A 17,718-nucleotide genomic window follows, 5' to 3' on the forward strand; every position below is an offset into this window, starting at 1 on the left:
GGTTGGGGGAGGAAGGGCCGCTAATAATTCATTTGGGCAGTACAGTTCTGATTTATGGTTTCAGTTTCACTTTCACATGTCTTTTGATTGTCAACTCGTTTGTTTATTACATAAATGAGGGTTAATATTAACAATCACTAAACACCATGTTTTAACACAAATTTGCATTTATTTGACTATTAAAACGCTCACATTAAGATGATTTTAGATGTGTGTGCTCTCCTCTGAGGCAGAGCGCACACAGAACAGCATGCGTTCTCTTTCGCACTTTTAAAAACGTTAATGATTTTAATGTACATCAATGAATGATGCGCATCTCGTGCTGCAAACATTACATTACAGTACATGCTTTTAATAATGTTCACATTAAACTGAGCTTTGCAGAGCAACAAATGTGTACAAGAGAAAAGGGGCGGTATATGATGCAATAATTATTTTATCTCGATTCATTTTTTTATATAATAGTTAGAAGCCAAAATTAAAATCAAAACTAAATTTTATTAATTGTACAGCGCTAGGATTTGTTTTACATATGTAAACCTGTTAATATCACAAGCAATGTATCAACATTCCAGGGATATCCTAAAATAAACTTCTTTGACAATGAAGAGAACTTTCCTTCTTCTCTATGCAATATTGGATAAACACAATATGTAGCCAATTCCTCTTTTTCTACTTTGCTTGCATTGACTCAAAAATGGTTTGCGGTTTTTTTTTTTTTTTAAAGGACTAATTAATACGCATAAGACTCGATGTGCAAGGTTTGTGTACGTGATGAGTTTTTCGCATAGTAACATACAAAAATTTCAGACTTTAGTGTGCAAAGATTAGTCACTGACATTATCTTGAAAACTCTAATGGAAGACGACTGCTTCTCACTCAGGGCTGTCTATGCTAATAAAAGAGAGATCGTCACTAATGGGTGGGTTTTTTCCTTTACAAATATCAATTAAAGTGTTTCTGGAGACTGTTCTCATGAAGTATGATGATTAAAAAAATAGAATTTATACATTTGTATCATTAGAGGCTGGTTATAATCACACAATGTTGCCACACATCTGTGTTTAAACCCCATATAAACATGGTTTTTGCTTAATAGGTCTCTTAGCTGACTGGAGAAAAAAGAAAAAGTCTGGTTTGCCTCAAAAGTAGTAGAAGCAACATCCTCTTAGCATTTATTTGCTAACTCATAAATCCAAGTAGTTACTTTAATGGTTCAGATATCTAGAATTGTTCTGCTACTGCAATGCAAGGATAAACTGAGTGTCAGTTTAATTGAAATCAAATAGCCTCCATTTCTATAAATGATGCTGGCCACCTTTAGAAAGCATTGGCAAAATAATCTAGTCTAATTTGTGAATTCGAAGAACAAAGGCTGTGTTGATGAGGCTGTGCCAACATTCTCAATGAGTCTACATTTCCCGCTCGCACAAGGTTATTGGATGGACACCTGCGTGTGGTGCTGCCATTGAGCTGTTGAGATCTAAAGCTAAAGTCACAGACACTTAGCGGATACACAGTGCTGATGAGTGTTCAAAGGCCACAGTTGACTGTATTCTTAACCCCAGCGTTTCCTGGAATGTGCTTGCATGGGAGCTGAAAGCAAGCACATTTTCCATAGCCCTGAAATTCCATGGCTTTGTCATATCTCTCACTGAAAATGGTGAGAGTGATTGAGCAGAGTAAATGCAAAAACACTCAATTATGTTATGTTTTAACTTCAGAACTCTATCCCAGCAAGCACGTTATGTCCTCAGAAACCTGCCTTTATTTCTTCAAGGTTAATAGTAATATCAATGTTAAAATGTTCCAAAAACATTTAAGAAATTGAACAACATAAACTAGATAATAAATATTTGAATCAGAATAAGTACCTTTAAGAAAAAAAAATTATAATATATTCATAATATAATCTGCAATGTTATATTACTGTCTAAAAAAAACTATGATGCTCACTTTTGGCTCTGAATATAGTTGATAAATGTTAATGTACTTGTACATACAAGTTGAAAAGCTGAATCTGTGTTGATTCAATTCAAGTTTATTTGTATTCTATAGCATTTTTCACAGTATTTATTGTTTCAAAACATCTTTACAAAACTTAAACTTAAGCTGTCTTATTAGTTTTTACAAATTTAAAGGGACTGAACATAGAAATGGGTGAATCAGTGGCGCAGTAGGTAGTGCTGTCGCCTCACAGCAAGAAGGTCGCTGGGTCGCTGGTTCGAGCCTCGGCTCAGTTGGCGTTTCTGTGTGGAGTTTGCATGTTCTCCCTGCGTTCGCATGGGTTTCTTCTGGGTGCTCTGCTTTCCCCCACAGTCCAAAGACATTCGGTACAGGTGAATTGGGTAGGCTAAATTGTCGGTAGTGTATGAGTGTGTGTGTAAATGTGTGTGTGGATGTTTCCCAGAGATGGGTATTGGCTGGAAGGGCATCCGCTGTGTAATAACTTGCCGGATAAGTTGGCGGTTCATTCCGCTGTGGCGACCCCTGATTAATAAAGGGACTAAGCTGACAAGAAAATGAATGAACATTTTAAGTTGTCCCAAAAACCTCAAGAATTGTCGTTTTAATTTAGTTTGAATAAACAGCAAAGTAGTAAGAAGAACACCTAGTAACCTCAAGATTTTGTACTGAAATAATGCATGCAAATGATCAACAAATTCTCTCTGTCTTCCCTTCTCATGTCTCCCCTGTTGGTTTAAGTTCAGATCATATGACACTTCCTCATTTGACCTCCAGCCCTCTGGTTCCCCCATTCCCCTTATGCAATGTGCAAAGGATTTACACCCTCAGAACTGGAAGCAGTCAATCAACACGCTGCTTGAAAGCCTCTAATATCTCTCCAGACCCTGAGGTGTGCCGTTACCCACCTCCTTCATGTTAGTATACTGTAATCTGGTCAGGGCAGATAGCTGAATTCTACCGACCATCATTATGGATGCCATTCTGTGTCAGAATGTTTGCGGTCTGAGCTGCTCTGTTTTAATATATAGGGCTATTGCACAGCTTGTGCCAGTGCAAACACACTTTTGGCTTTTAATGTTTCTGTCAGGATTGATAAAAGACAAGCCGTGAACAATTAGTGATGAAAAGACATGTATGGTTATATTTGCACCGCTGTTTAATTTAGTCAATCTGGAAATTATTTGAATTTGTGTGGGGTTTTTATTTGCACTTTGTCAGTAAATCTTCCACAGAATTTTCTATCCCCATTAACATTTTATAAAATTGCATTCACACTATTTTGCCCGGTTAAGTAAATATGGACATATTTATGTAATTAAATTGTACAACAAATAGTGTCTGACAACATATATTGTCTATATAGTGGCTAACAAAGTTTTGAGTAAAGTCTCAAGTCACACTAATAATAACTGGCTTATTACCTACCCATTATTAAGATATTAACTGTTTCAGTACAGTACTTCTAAAGTGTTACGACTAAAGTTTATTCATTTATTTTTTAATGTGCATTGCATTTGTCTTTTTCTTTGTTTCGTCTTGTCGTTTTTTGTTATCCCATAGGCTCCCATTAAAGAGTAATTCATGCTTGATTAGCTGCTGGTCTCTGAGGTCTAAATAAAAAGGAGCTTCCGGCAGAATAAAAGGAGTTAAAAAAAAAAAATAATAAAGGTCATCATTATTAGCCCCCACAGCCGGCTACTTTATTAGATACACCTATCCAACTGCTCGGTAACGCACATTTTTAATCAGCCAATCACATGGCAGCAACTGCATGCATTTAGGCATGTAGACATGGTCAAAACGATCTGCTGCAGTTCTAACCGAGCATCAGAATAGGAAAGAAAGATAATTTAGGTGACTTTGAACGTGGCATGGTTGTTGGTGCCAAACAAGCTGGTCTGAGTATTTCAGAAACTGCTGATATACTGGTCACGCACAAAATCAGAAAATAGTCCAAAAAAGATAAATTTCCAGTGAGCGGCAGTTCTGTTCTGTTCTGTTCTTCTGTGCAAATGCCTTATTTATGCCAGAGGTCAGAGGAGAATGGCCAGACTGGTTTGAGCTGATAGAAAGGCAACAGTAACTCAAATAACCACTCTTACTAACAGAGGTATGAAGAAGAGCATCTCTAAATGGACAACATGTCAAACCTTGAGGCCGATGTGCTACAGCAACAGAAGACCACACCGGGTGCCACTCCTGTCAGTTAAAAACAGGAAACTGAGGCTACAATTCACACAGGCTCACCAAAATTGGACAATAGAAAATTGGAAAAATGTTGCCTGATCTAATGAGGTTCGATATCTGCTGCGACATTTGAATGATAGGGTCAGAACTTGGCATCAACAACATGAAAACATGGATCCATCCTGCCTTGTATCAGCAGGTTAGGCTGGTGGTGATGGTGTAATGGTGTGGGGGATATTTTCATGGCACACTTTGGGCCCATTAGTACCAATTGAGCATCATGTCAATGCCACAGCCTTCCCAAGTATTGTTGCTGACCATGTCCATCCCTTTATGACCACAGTGTGCCCATCAAATGATGGCTACTTTCAGCAAGAAACTGCGCCATATCATAAAGAAGAAATCATGTCAGACTGGTTTCTTGAACATGACGATGAATTCACTGTACTCAAATGGCCTCCACAGTCACCCGCGCTCAATCGGGATGTGGTGGAACAGGACATTGGCATCATGGATGTGCAGCCGGCAAATCTGCTGCAACTGTGTGATGCTATCATGTCAATACGGATCAAAATTGCTGAGGAATATTGCAGTACCTTGTTGAATCTATACCACAAAGAAAGGTGTACTAGTAAGGCGTACCTAATAAAGTGGCCGGTTAGTATTTATTTATACATACATACACACATTCATTCATTCAAGGGCAGAGCTTATTGATTTGTCTGTGTTATGTCATGCATATTTCATAGAGCGTTTACCTGTCTAGCTGAAATAGCAAATGGTGCAATATATTTTTCTTCCCAGAGGTCCACTCATAATGCTAGTAAGTTTGTTTTTGCACAAGAAAGTCATGATTTAGACCATTTTCCACTCTGTCTCTGACTTTTCGTCAGATTATTTATTTATTTTTTATTTTGAAGGTATACTTTTATGTAAACACACTGTTTGCATGTGAGATGGGATTTTGTGCTGCACTGATACAATTTCGCTATTGAGCCCATAATAGTTTAAAGACTTTAACAATGGAGTATTAACAGTTGAATGGGGCTTCATGAGTTTAATGGAAAATGGAATATATGTTAATAACGTTTTTTTGAACTTGGTAAAAAGTTTTGACTTTTGAAAAATAACATTTATTTAATTACTCATGGCCCCTTTAAAATGTCTATTGCAGACATACAGTATCTGAGGTCTTTGTGTGTGAAATCTGCAAAACCTTGCAGCATCTAAACAGAGTTCAAACATTTGTCACTCAGTCTGGGTTATGAGAAACATATTTCATAATTCATACCATTCAGTCGTCTAGTCAAAATATAGCAAATGCGCCAAATAGGTTGCAGCAAATAAGATTGTGTAACTAAATCCGGTGAAAAATGTGCACAAATGTAAATGTTTGAAAATCCAAATAACCCATTCAAATGTTGGGTCATTATTTTATAACAGCAGTTTATAAAGAAGAACAAGCTCAGTTTTTCTAATTTCTGTTTGAGAGAGAGAGAGAGAGAGAGAGAGAGAGAGAGAGAGAGAGAGAGAGAGCGAGGGAGAGAGAGAGAGAGAGAGAGAGAGAGAGAGAGGCCATTTACTGGTGACAGATGACAACACGACAGGACAAAGAGTAAAGACAGAGAGTCAATAATCAGCCAGCGGAAACAAACCCCCAGAGGCAGAATGAAAATCATCACTGGAATTATTATCTTGATTAAACTGTGCTGTGAAAACAAGCCCGGGACATTCCTTAAACACTCACTGTCTGGGGTGTTTAAGCAGTTCACTGATGTTAGAGAAAATTTCAGCTGTCCTTAAATCACCCTAAAATGTCATTCAGTGTAACATTGGAAATGATAAAGTATAATTATTTACAACAAGAATTATTTAAGGTTCACTGTGCAGGCCCAAAATAATGAATTGTCACTTTAAATCTTTATACTTTGCCACTGTCTTTCAAACAAATTGATATTGTTATTATCTATTTGAAGGATTATATATTTTTATTAGATGTATTTTAATATGTTGAGCTGCATGAGTTGTTTGTTTATTTTATGTTCCCCTTAATGACAATGTAATAATATTTCACCCATTTTCTGACTTATTTTATGGAAAGTTTTTTTGAAACAATATAGATGATACTTTACAGAGACTTTTGTTTGCTTTATTTCTAACAAAAACAAGCACCAAACATATATTTATACTAATCTTTTAAATAATAAGCAGTTTAAATTGTATGAATATTGACAACAAGAGTCATTTAAGGATCACAGTGCAGCCCCAAAATAATGAATTGTCATTTTAAATCTTTACACTTTGCCACTGTTTTCCAAACAAATTGATATTATTATTAATTAAAGGATTCAAAGAATATATATTTTATGTATTTTAATATGTTCAGCTGCATGAGTCATATGTTTATTTTATGTTCCCCTTAATGACAATGTAATGATGTTTCACCCATATTCTGGCTTTTTTGTGGAAAGTTATTTGAAATAGAATAAATATTGGGACTTATATATTTATTTAGTTTTATTTATTTATTTGCTTAGTGGGCGAAGCGGTGACAATCATGTCACAATCGAGTGGGTAGCACAATCGTCAAGGTGTAACATGATTAGACAATGATATTTGTTTGATTTTAGGGTGGATGTTGTACATTGACATCGGCCTGACGTCGAGTTCTGACGTCAACCCGATTTTCATTTCCAAACAAAATCCAACGTCCCCACAACGTTGGGATACATAGTCAATATGACATCATAGGTATAATGTGTCCACTGTCATATTAGAGTAATTTCCTGACTCAAATCCCAGTGATTTTGAGGCCCACCACGACAGGATGTAGGGGTGTGGTTTTTTCCCACCCACCAAATTGATTGACCGGCACCATGTCTCCTTAATCAAATGTACACACATGTAAACTAGGATTAAAACACGTTACAACTCTCTGTGACCAGCTGCATCTCAATAATTCATTTTACAATTTTAAACCTTTAAACTTAAACAAGTTCTCTAAATCTCTATGTAATTCCTAGTCGATATAATCACTGTGTGTGCGTGTGTGTGTGTGTGTGTGTACTGCAAATGGCATTTGTGTGTGATTCATCATTTCAGAAAGGCTTGAATAAACTCCACCTCAAATACATCAATACTTGGTATTTTTGACTAGCGATCTTATTTCAGCTTCATCCGAGTCTGTCTCTATCACTGACTGCTGTTTATCTGATGTAAAGCATGAAAAGCAGACAGGCAAGTGGGAGAGGTGGGCGGGGAGAAGCAGCTCATTTGCATTTAAAGGCACAAACTACAAAAACAGCTACACTGTACTCAGACACCAAAATGCACAGATTCTGGAGACTATAGTAATTTGTCCGATGGATATTTTGAGTTGAAACTTTACAGACATTCTGGAAACACCTAGTTTTATCTTACATCTTGTGAAAGAGGTCAAATCGGTGCCCTTTAAACATTTTTAATTCAGCCACTATTAACTATTTACTCATTTCTAAATGAAATGAAAAGATTTTATTGTATTCTTTATAACATTCATTTTAGAATTTTTGAAAGGCATATCTTGTAAGTTATGTAAATACAAATACAATATTGAGATTAAACATTGCAAGAAAGAATGAAACATTTTCATGCAGAGACTCTTAATATGTGATATCTGATTTCTAAATAACATCATAAATGATTGAACAATATTTTACTACACAAGAACCGAATGTTTATTTCTACAAACACTGGTGTGTTTATGTGATGAAATGTCTGTAATATTAGCGTGAGTGAGTCACACTGCTGCTTTTGAATCTGGACCTCCATCGGTGTATGGCTCTCTTGTGCGCTGCTGACTGCTGGCTGGACTGAACGTGTAGTTGACAGCGATTTAATCGTGTCGTCTAGTTCATCATCACCGACTGAGAGCTCAACAGATCTGTTGATAGAGAGGCACATGTAAACAAATCCACTGCTTCCTGTAAAGCGCTGAATACACTGCCAAAAATGTGTGTACGAGCCTTTCATCCTCTCACACACACGCAACAGTTACAGTTTAGTGCAATTCTGTGCAGCGTCTTCCAGTTTTACTTCGGAGGGGCTAAAAATATGTTTTCAGATACTCGTCAGCCAAAGCAAATATGGTATGAAAATGTAAACATGAAAACAAGAGTTGTGAAAGGCACACAGACAGCACTGATGCCAGGAGTCTTTCTGCTGATACAGCAATCTTCTCCTTCAAAAAAGAAAAAAAGTGTTGTTGAATGAAATTAGGCTAATTTATTTAGTAACTAACTACAATTATTATTTTTTAAATGTGTTTAATTATTATATTTTAATGTATGCATTTTATTATGAATCTGAAATTTGTGTATATACTCTCACCGGCCACTTTATTAGGTACACCTTATTAGTACCGGGTTGGACCCCCTTTTGCCTTCAGAACTGCCTTAATCCTTCGTGGCATAGATTTAACAAGGTACTGGAAATATTCCTCAGAGATTTTGGTCCATATTGACAAAGCATCATGCAGTTGTTGCAGATTTGTCAGCTGTACATCCATGATGCGAATCTCCCATTCTACAACATCCCAAAGGTGCTCTATTGGATTGAGTTCTGGTAACTGTGGAGGCCATTTGAGTGCAGTGAACTCATTGTCGTTTTCAAGAAACCAGTCGTGAGATGATTTGCGGTTTATGACATGGCGCGTTTTCCTTCTGGAAATAGCCATCAGATGATGGGCACACTGTGGTCATAAAGGCATGGACATGGTCAGCAACAATACTCAGGTAGGCTGTGGGGTTGACACAATGCTCAATTAGTACTAATGGACCCAAAGTGTGCCAACAAAATATCCCTCACACCATTACACCACCACCACTAGCCTAACCTGTTGATACAAGGCTGAATCCATGCTATCATGTTGTTGACGTCAAATTCTGACCCTGCCATCTGAATGTTGCAACAGAAATCGAGACTCATCAGACCAGGCAACGTTTTTCCAATCTTCTATTGTCCAATTTTGGTGAGCCTGTGTGAATTGTAGCCTCAGTTTCCTGTTCCTAGCTGACAGGAGTGGCACCAGGTGTGGTCTTCTGCTGCTGTAGCCCATCCACCTCAAGGTTGGACATGTTATGCATTCAGAGATGCTCTTCTGCATACCTTTGTTGTAACAAGTGGTTATTGGTGTTACTGTTGCCTTTCTATAAGCTCAAACCAGTCTGGCCATTCTCCTCTGACCTCTAGCATCAACAAGGCATTTGCGTCCACAAAGCTGTCGCTCACTAAATATTTTCTCCTTTTGGGGCCATTCTCTGTAAACCCTAGAAATGGTTATGCGTAAAAATCCCAGTAGATCAGCAGCAATACTCAGACCTGCTCGTCTGGCCCCAACAACCATGTTCAAGTTCACTTAAATAACATTTCTTCCCCATTCTGATGCTCGGTTTCAACTGCAGGCTATCTTGACCATGTCTACATGCCTAAATGCATTAAGTTGCTGCCATGTGATTGGCTGATTGCGTCAACAAGCAGTTGGTACCCAATAAAGTGGCCGGTGAGTGTACGTCCATAGACTGTTAATTGATTGACTTTTTTCAGCATCACTTATTATTTTTTATTGATATTTTGCCCTTTTTAGCTTGACACTAAATAAATAATGAAAACAAAACTACATTAAACAGGAACATGATTCAGTCCTGATGGTGTTTGTCTCAGTTCCTGATGTTGTGGTCATCTTTGAGTCTGCTCTGTGTATCCCAGCAGGCTCCGCTCATTCCTCTTCCTCTGTGTTTCCAGAACGCTCCTCTGTCATGATGAATGCTGGAGTATCAGCCTGACAGCAGGAGTCTTTCATCTCTCTCTGGAGTCTGTGTGGAGCCTGTCAGCCTCTCATCACAGACATCGGCAGCTCTAGATTTACAGCCGTGAGGTGAGACAAAAGACAGCATTTTTCAGTTGCTGCTGTGCCAGTCATCAGCGGGTCAGATCTCATTAGCCGTCTGATTTATGGAGACCGAGGAAGGGTCACCGGATGATTTAACGGTGATAGTGGAAGTGTCATGGAATGCACCAGAATCTGTTTTGGGGAGATTGAGCCGAAATATATTTTCAGTTTAGTACTACTGTGAAAAAATAACATGCACATATACACAGATACAGTTGAACAAAAGCTGCACAATATATCGTTTGGGCATCGATATCTCAATGTGTGCGTCTGCAATAGTCACATCACAAGATATCCGGTCAAAACACATTTGTGGAGACACAATTTAACCACACATAATTTAACCACTGCAGAGTGAAAGTTTAAAATGTTCATGTGTTTTTAATGCATTTGTGAGCATTTTAAGAGTTTGAAACATTTAAAGAGCATTAAAAAAGAGCATAAAGAAGTTTAATAATAATGCACTGTTATGAATTATTTATGATGAACACTATGCAATGCCCTTTTACATTTGATTATTTGTTTTCTTTCCCCAAATACTGTTAGACTCTCCCCAGAAAACCATAATGCACTGTTTATGTCACTTTAATATTGGCTCCTTTATGTTTATTCATTACTGTAGTTTTTTTTTAATGTATATAATAAATTACATAAAATATATTTATATATTACTCCCATACAAATTCATCCCAATCAATCTAAAATAATAACTTTCCAAATAGAGCTATTAGGTCATTGGTCAAATTGTAATCATATTGCAATATAAAAAATATGGGAATGTCAAATTTTTCCAATATCGTGCGACCCTAAAATGAAGTCAAAATTAATCGCCCTCTTGTGATTTTTCTTTTCATATATTTCCCAAATGATGCTTAACGGAATAAGACATTTTTTTTCAAAGTATTTCCTTTTTTTTTCTTCTGGAGAAAGTCTTATTTGTTTTATTTTGTCTAGAATAAAAGCAGTTTTTGTTTTTTGAAAAAACATTTTAAGGTCAATGATATTAGCCCCCTTAAGGAATATTTCTTTCGATCATCTACAGAACAAACCATCATTACACAGTGACTTGCCTAATTACCCTTACTTAACCTAATTAACCTAGTTAAGCTTTTAAATGTCACTGAATACTTGTGTCTTGAAAAAAATATGATTTACCGTCATCATGGCAAAGATATTAGAAATGAGAAGTTATTAGAAAAGAGCTATTAAAACTATTATGTTTAGAAATGCGCTTAGAAATCTACTCTCTGTTAAACAAAAATTGAAGGAAAGAATATACAGGAGGGCTAATAATTCAGACTTCAACTGTATGTTATAGGCCATAACTACAAGACGTGTCCTGTTCAAATATAATTTATGAACAGGATATATTTAAATAAATATTCATTTTTTACTTGGTTCTTCAGTATATATTAATGTCAGCAGAAATAGAACACTTATTGAATTATTATTATTATTATCATTATTATTATTATTATTATTGTTATTATTATTATTGTTATTATTATTATTATTATTATTATTATTATTATTATTATTATTATTATTATTATTATTAATAATAATATATTCTATACATGTATGTAATACATATTTTTTGTCTTACATATATATTGGAAAAAATTGGCACATTCAATTGATAGAAAGTGAGAGTAAATGCATTTGGTTCTAAGGATAAAAAAAAAAAACTTTCTAATTGTCTAGAAAACCTTAAAAAACATTATTAAGCAGTGAAATTTTTATATTTTACAACATTATTTTTACTGTAATTTTTAACATTTTTATAAATTATTGTTTTAAAGCCTAAACTTAGGGATAATAGTGTACTACAGTTTAATTTTTACTTTTTTTTTTTTTTTACTATAAGACACCGAGGACTGGAGTACTGGAGGCTATAAATGTAGCTTTGCCATCACAGGATAATTAGGTTTTTAAATTGTTTTAAAGTACAACAAATACACAGTAAATTGGAATATCAGCTTAATAAGTCTATCAGTAATATCACATATCTAACTATATTATAGTTTTTACCCTTTTAATCAAACACATAAAGCATTGGTGCGCATACACAACTTTTTGTATGTATGTATGTATGTATGTATGTATGTATGTATGTATGTATGTATGTGTGTGTGTGCGCGCGCGCGCCTGCGTGCGTGCGTGCGTGCGTGCGTGCGTGCGTGCGTGTGTGTGTGTTTGTGTGTTTGTTTGTGTGTGTTGTTTATGATTTATTTTACATTTATAATTTAAAATGTATACATATTTATATGATTTATCTATGATCTATATTTACACCAACCTATTTCTATTGCTATAGGAAGTGTATTAATGCAGTCATCCATATTTATTATTAATTGTCATGGTTATAAACTGCAAGTTTTATCCCACTAAAATAATTGCAAATGAAATATCCCCTTGAGGTTAGGACGTTCCCAAACATTCCAAGAGCAAGAGCCAGGCCTGACAGTAGATAAAACAGAGCAGCTTCCCGCCCTGCCCGGACACACTGTCTCCAGATCTGGACATGTCTCCACTCACCCCTGAGCTTTGACTCCGCTCTTATGTGTCTCAATCTCAGTCTGAGATTTTGGGATTCAGTGGTGGAATTCATCACGTTCCACTTTTCCTGTAAATGACACCTCACCTGCTACCAGGTGTGATTCAGAAACAAACCAAAAAAAGACACCGGGTACATTTACATGGACATTAGTGATCTCATTTATCTTTTATCTATTTTAGAATAAGATACATAGATTAGATCACTTAAGAACTACTCTAATCTATGTATCTTATTCTAAAATAAAACATTATTGTGATTAAATTGTTAGAATATTCTCTTCATGTTCCTGTTTTACATGTTAGAGAAAAATCGATTAGATCTTAATGCCCTCATACAAAGTTTCCTCCATAATTGTATGTATCAGTATAAAGTTAATCTTTCTTATGGTACCATATGCAGTTTTGGGTTTCAATTAAAATTTTCTAAAAGCTTCAAACAGAGTTCACTATTTGTGAATTTTAATATATGCAATTGCTTATTTATAATGCAATCATTTATATGTGATTTTAATTTTAAAAAATCTACAATTACATGTATTTATGTATAATAAATATAAGCAAGCATCACTAGATTTTCTGAATGTTAACAGCCATGTTATAGGGTGCACTCTCACCAGGGGCGGACTGGGACTAAAAATCAGCCCTGGCACTGTAGCCACACCAGCCCACATTACCACAACAACACAGCCTCATCCACGGACACGCACATTCACTACTTATATTGTTGTACAGATGGTGAAATAATGTAAGCAGTACCATATTTTACCCAGCTGATTTCCTCCAAGCTGCAACCCATCATTGGGAAACCTCTATACACACACATTCACATACATGGACTACGGCCAATTAGGCCTACCCAATTCACCTATAGCACGTGTTTGGACTTGTGAGGGAAACCGGGAGGAAACCCATGCGAACATGCAAACTCCACACAGAAACACCAACTGACCAGCCGAGGTACGAACTATCGACCGTCTTGCTGTCGACAGTGTCCTTTCGAGTCTATTTCAGTTAATGTTATGCATTTGGCAGCGTCTGATTTTAGAGCATTTTTTTATTTCTCTGGGCTTTTCGGCACCGCCTTTTCTTTTTTTAACGGTCCATCTGACAATTAGCTTTTGTTGCACTTACTGTTTGTTTGACATTCTTGCCAGATTTTGATTACGTCCATGTAACATCTGAGTGGGTCTGCCCATCTCGAAACCAGTCAACCATTGCCGATTGGGCGAACGCTTAACATTTATTATTATTATTATTATTATTATTACTTTCATCATCATCATCATCACAATATTCACATCTTGCAAGAGAAAAACATGTAAAAACAATACATATTTTAAAAAACATTATTTAAAAAATAGCATACCGGCCCACCTTTAAAAAAAATGGTCCGGCCCTTCTGGCATTTGCCAGAATTGTCAGATGGCCAGTCCGCCCCTGACTCTCACTATGCTATCTGAACCGTGCCCAGGCGTCTTTCCTGGTTTGTTTGGCAAGTGTGAATGCTCCAAATCTGGCCTACACGCGGTTCAGTTGGTTGGCCCTGGCCGAGTTGGAATAGGTGTGCCAAAGCGCTGACAAACACACTTTGGCAATATTAAAGGCAACTGTACCTAGTGTGAGCATGCCTTTACTGTTGCTTACAACAAACCAGACAAACACTTGAAACTGAGCGGACTTCTTTGTTGTCCTAAAGCGTTTCTAGCTTGATTGTACGGATATGTTTCAACACCCATATATTGCATATTTGAATTAAAAAAAAACAATCAAGATGATTTAGAGATGTGCCAGGCGGTCCTTCAGAGGGTGATACTTTGCAATTAAATTGCTAATGCAATATTTATACAGACATATACCCATTTTGGGAGCATTGGGTGGTCAGGTCCAGATGCAGTTTATTAAAGATTAATCAGACATGCAAATCTCAAAAAAGGTGTAAATGGTAGCATGAGGGCAATACAAAAAAAGTAGTCATGGTTGAAGGTGAAGAGGTTGAGGAAGGCGGTAAAACAGTAAACAAACAAAGGGTCAAAAACATGTTAAGGCAAGACAGGGAAAAAGCTTACATACTGCTCACTCTGAAAACTAGACTCAGCTACAGATGTGTGTGTGGTTAATGCATACAGTATAAAATTCAGGAAATCAGTTAAGAATAGAACTGGAACTGGTGTGTGAGTGCAGTGCTTGATGGGATATGTAGTTTGGTTTAGTTGCAGATGTGATGTGTAAAGTGCCCTCTAGCATCTCTGCTGGGTGATTGTGATGGTGTATCTGTAAAAGTTCTACACAATGGCAATAATATGATTAAGATACACGTTTAAACTCAACTTTGATAATGCAACTAAAATGGCAATAACAACACACATTCTAGTTTGATTTGAAGCACTAATACTTTGAGTATAATTTTAGCCATTTTAATAGGTTAGTTCACACACAAATACATATTTTGTTATTAATTACTCTCATGTCTTTTCGATACCTTTATTCATTTTTAACACACAAATTCAGACAATTTAAATGAAATTCGAGACCTTCAGTGTCCAGAAAAAAAGACCTTAACATGTCAAACAACAATGTTAAAACATTCCATGTGAGTTCAGCGATTCAATTGTAATCATACAAAGCTCCAAGAACACTTTTGTGCACCAAAAAAATCTACTAAAATGACTTTGTTTCCCTTTTTTTCCTCGTCAGATTGAGGTGTGCGTTGTTTATTATACTATGCCTGGGTGTTGCACTGCTGACTAAAAAGTGCTGACAAAAGTGTTCTTGAAGCTTTTTATGATTACAGTTGAACCACTGAAGTCACATGGAATGTTTTATGGAATGTCTCTAGACTGTTTCTGTCTATAAAGCATGAGAGAGCACTAGGATTTTAGCTCTTTTTAATGTTCCAAAATTCAACAAAGGTCTCAGGGATATGGAAAGACATAGGGGTGTGTAAATAAAAGCATATATTTTTTTTTAATTTTGGGTCGACACAACCCCTTTAAGGTTATAAAAAGTGCCTGTTTAGTTTCTTAAAGTAGTGTCTTAATTATAGCAACATTGGTATATTGTTGTCCATATAAATGTACATAATATTATTTCTCAGAGGAGTTATGTTAGACACAATAAAATATTTCTGCGATGAGCTCAGTTTGAAAAACAATAGAAGCACAGGTTTGAGTTTGTCCTTGGCTCGGGCCTTCCACATGTGGACTCATAAAGGTCTCAGAGTTGACTTTACCTGAATGTGACATCCATGTGCAGACAGGAGTTTAGCCCAGGGACTGATGAACTGCTTTGAGCAAATAAAGAAGCCATCAGCTCTCTGGCTTCTGGCTGCCAGCAGAATATCGCTCTCACTTTATACGGAGGTGTTGAGTGCTGGAGACAAAGCGAAGAGCCGGTGATTTAGGATCTAGGGAACAGAGGCAGCGCTATCTATGCAGCAGACCAACAAACATGGTTTCGGCTTAAGAAAGAAAAAAAACTCACTCGTGACAGATGCTTTGGTATAAATTAAGATGAATCACCTCAGGGTTCCAACGCTGTGGAGAATTTCAGATAACCTTTTTAAAAGGTGTTTGGGTGTTACTGGATCACAAATTCCAAGCAATTCAGATGCAATAAAGCGCGTTCACTCCAAACATATATATTTTAAATCATTTATTCATCATGCATTTGTTGCAATAAAAAAAAAAATATATGTTTTTTTTTTCTTTTTGTTGAACAGAAAGAAAGGTATACTGAAGAATGTTAGGGTAAAACAGCAATTGACTTCCTAGTATTTTTTATTCCTACAATAGGTGTCAGATGTGCTTTTTTCAACATTTCTTCAAGAATGATTTTTATTTATGTTCAAAGAAAAAAAAAGCAATATATAAAGTTTAGAACCACTTGAGTGAGAGGAAATGGTGAGGACAATTACATTTTGGGGTAAACCATCTCTTTAAGTAACTTTAAAATCTAAAAATGCCAAACGTTATTTTGTTTAATGGAATATTACAGAATTTATTATGGATAAAGTATCAGTGCTCATTTTATTCTTTTAAATTTAATATCTTTAATCAACACTAAAAACATCTATAGATGTGGCCACTGGGAATGGGCAAGTCAATGAACATTACCACGTGTGATGCTGCAGTGTTCCACACTACCACACAGAGTGCTCTATGTAACATATGTGAACATGCAGTTATGTGAACATACAGAACTGATAAAGCAGTGCACACAAAGAGATTTACTCAAGTTTATTATGCAAAAGAAATAAATAGGCTAATCGTCATTGTCTCATCAATAGTATTATTAGGATTCTTATGATGATTTGTTTACTGAAAAATCTACTAAAAATCACAATCTAAAAATGTAGCTCTGACTGCAACTTGAATGGCACTTTTAAATGCTATTTTAATGTTATTTCATTCATTCATTCATTCATTCATTCATTCATTCATTCATTTTCTTTTCGGCTTAGTTCCTTTATTAATCTGGGCTCACCACAGCGGAATAAATCGCCAACTTATCCAGCATATGTTTTACGCAGCGGATGCCCTTCCAGCTGCAAAACATCACTGGGAAACATCCATACACATACATTTACACTCATACACTACGGACAATTTAGCCTACCCAATTCATCCAAAGTGCATATTTTGGACTTTGGGTGTAACTGAAGCACCTGGAGGAAACCCACACGAACGTGGGGAATACATGCAAACTCTACACAGAAATGCCAACTAACCCAGCCGAGACTCGAACCAGCAACCTTCTTGCTGTGAAGTGATTGTGCTACCCACTGCACCCTTGTTATTTTTAATAGAAGAATAAAATATATGCCTCAAAACCTCACAAAATTTTTTTAATTAAATAATTTTTCCTTGAACAAATAGTTCCTGCAACTTTATTTTTCATAATTTCGTTTCATTTCATTTTTTTTTTTTTTCATTTTTTCAAATTAATCTTATGTTTTTAAAAACTGTTTAAAATATCAATGGCCCAGTTTCTCTGATAAGCTGTTTTTGGTGCGAGGGTGAAGCAGCTTAAAGCAAACAAGAGATCGACCAATAGCAATCTAAAGTAAAATGATCAAC

General features: G+C 36.1%; 1 long non-coding RNA gene across 4 annotated transcripts in view; it reads left to right on the forward strand.

The window, feature by feature from the left end:
• LOC141377048 (uncharacterized) overlaps positions 1-17,718 on the forward strand; it is a 99,838-nt gene that overhangs the window by 17,897 nt on the left and 64,223 nt on the right. For all 4 annotated transcript variants that reach the window (XR_012388873.1, XR_012388872.1, XR_012388874.1 and 1 more), the window contains exon 3: positions 9,937-10,069. This is a non-coding gene — a long non-coding RNA (uncharacterized lncRNA). The remainder of the gene's footprint in view (positions 1-9,936; positions 10,070-17,718) is intronic.

Source organism: Danio rerio, chromosome 13 (genome assembly GCF_049306965.1).
Source record: "Danio rerio strain Tuebingen ecotype United States chromosome 13, GRCz12tu, whole genome shotgun sequence".
In the NCBI taxonomy this organism is placed as follows: Eukaryota; Metazoa; Chordata; class Actinopteri; order Cypriniformes; family Danionidae; genus Danio; species Danio rerio.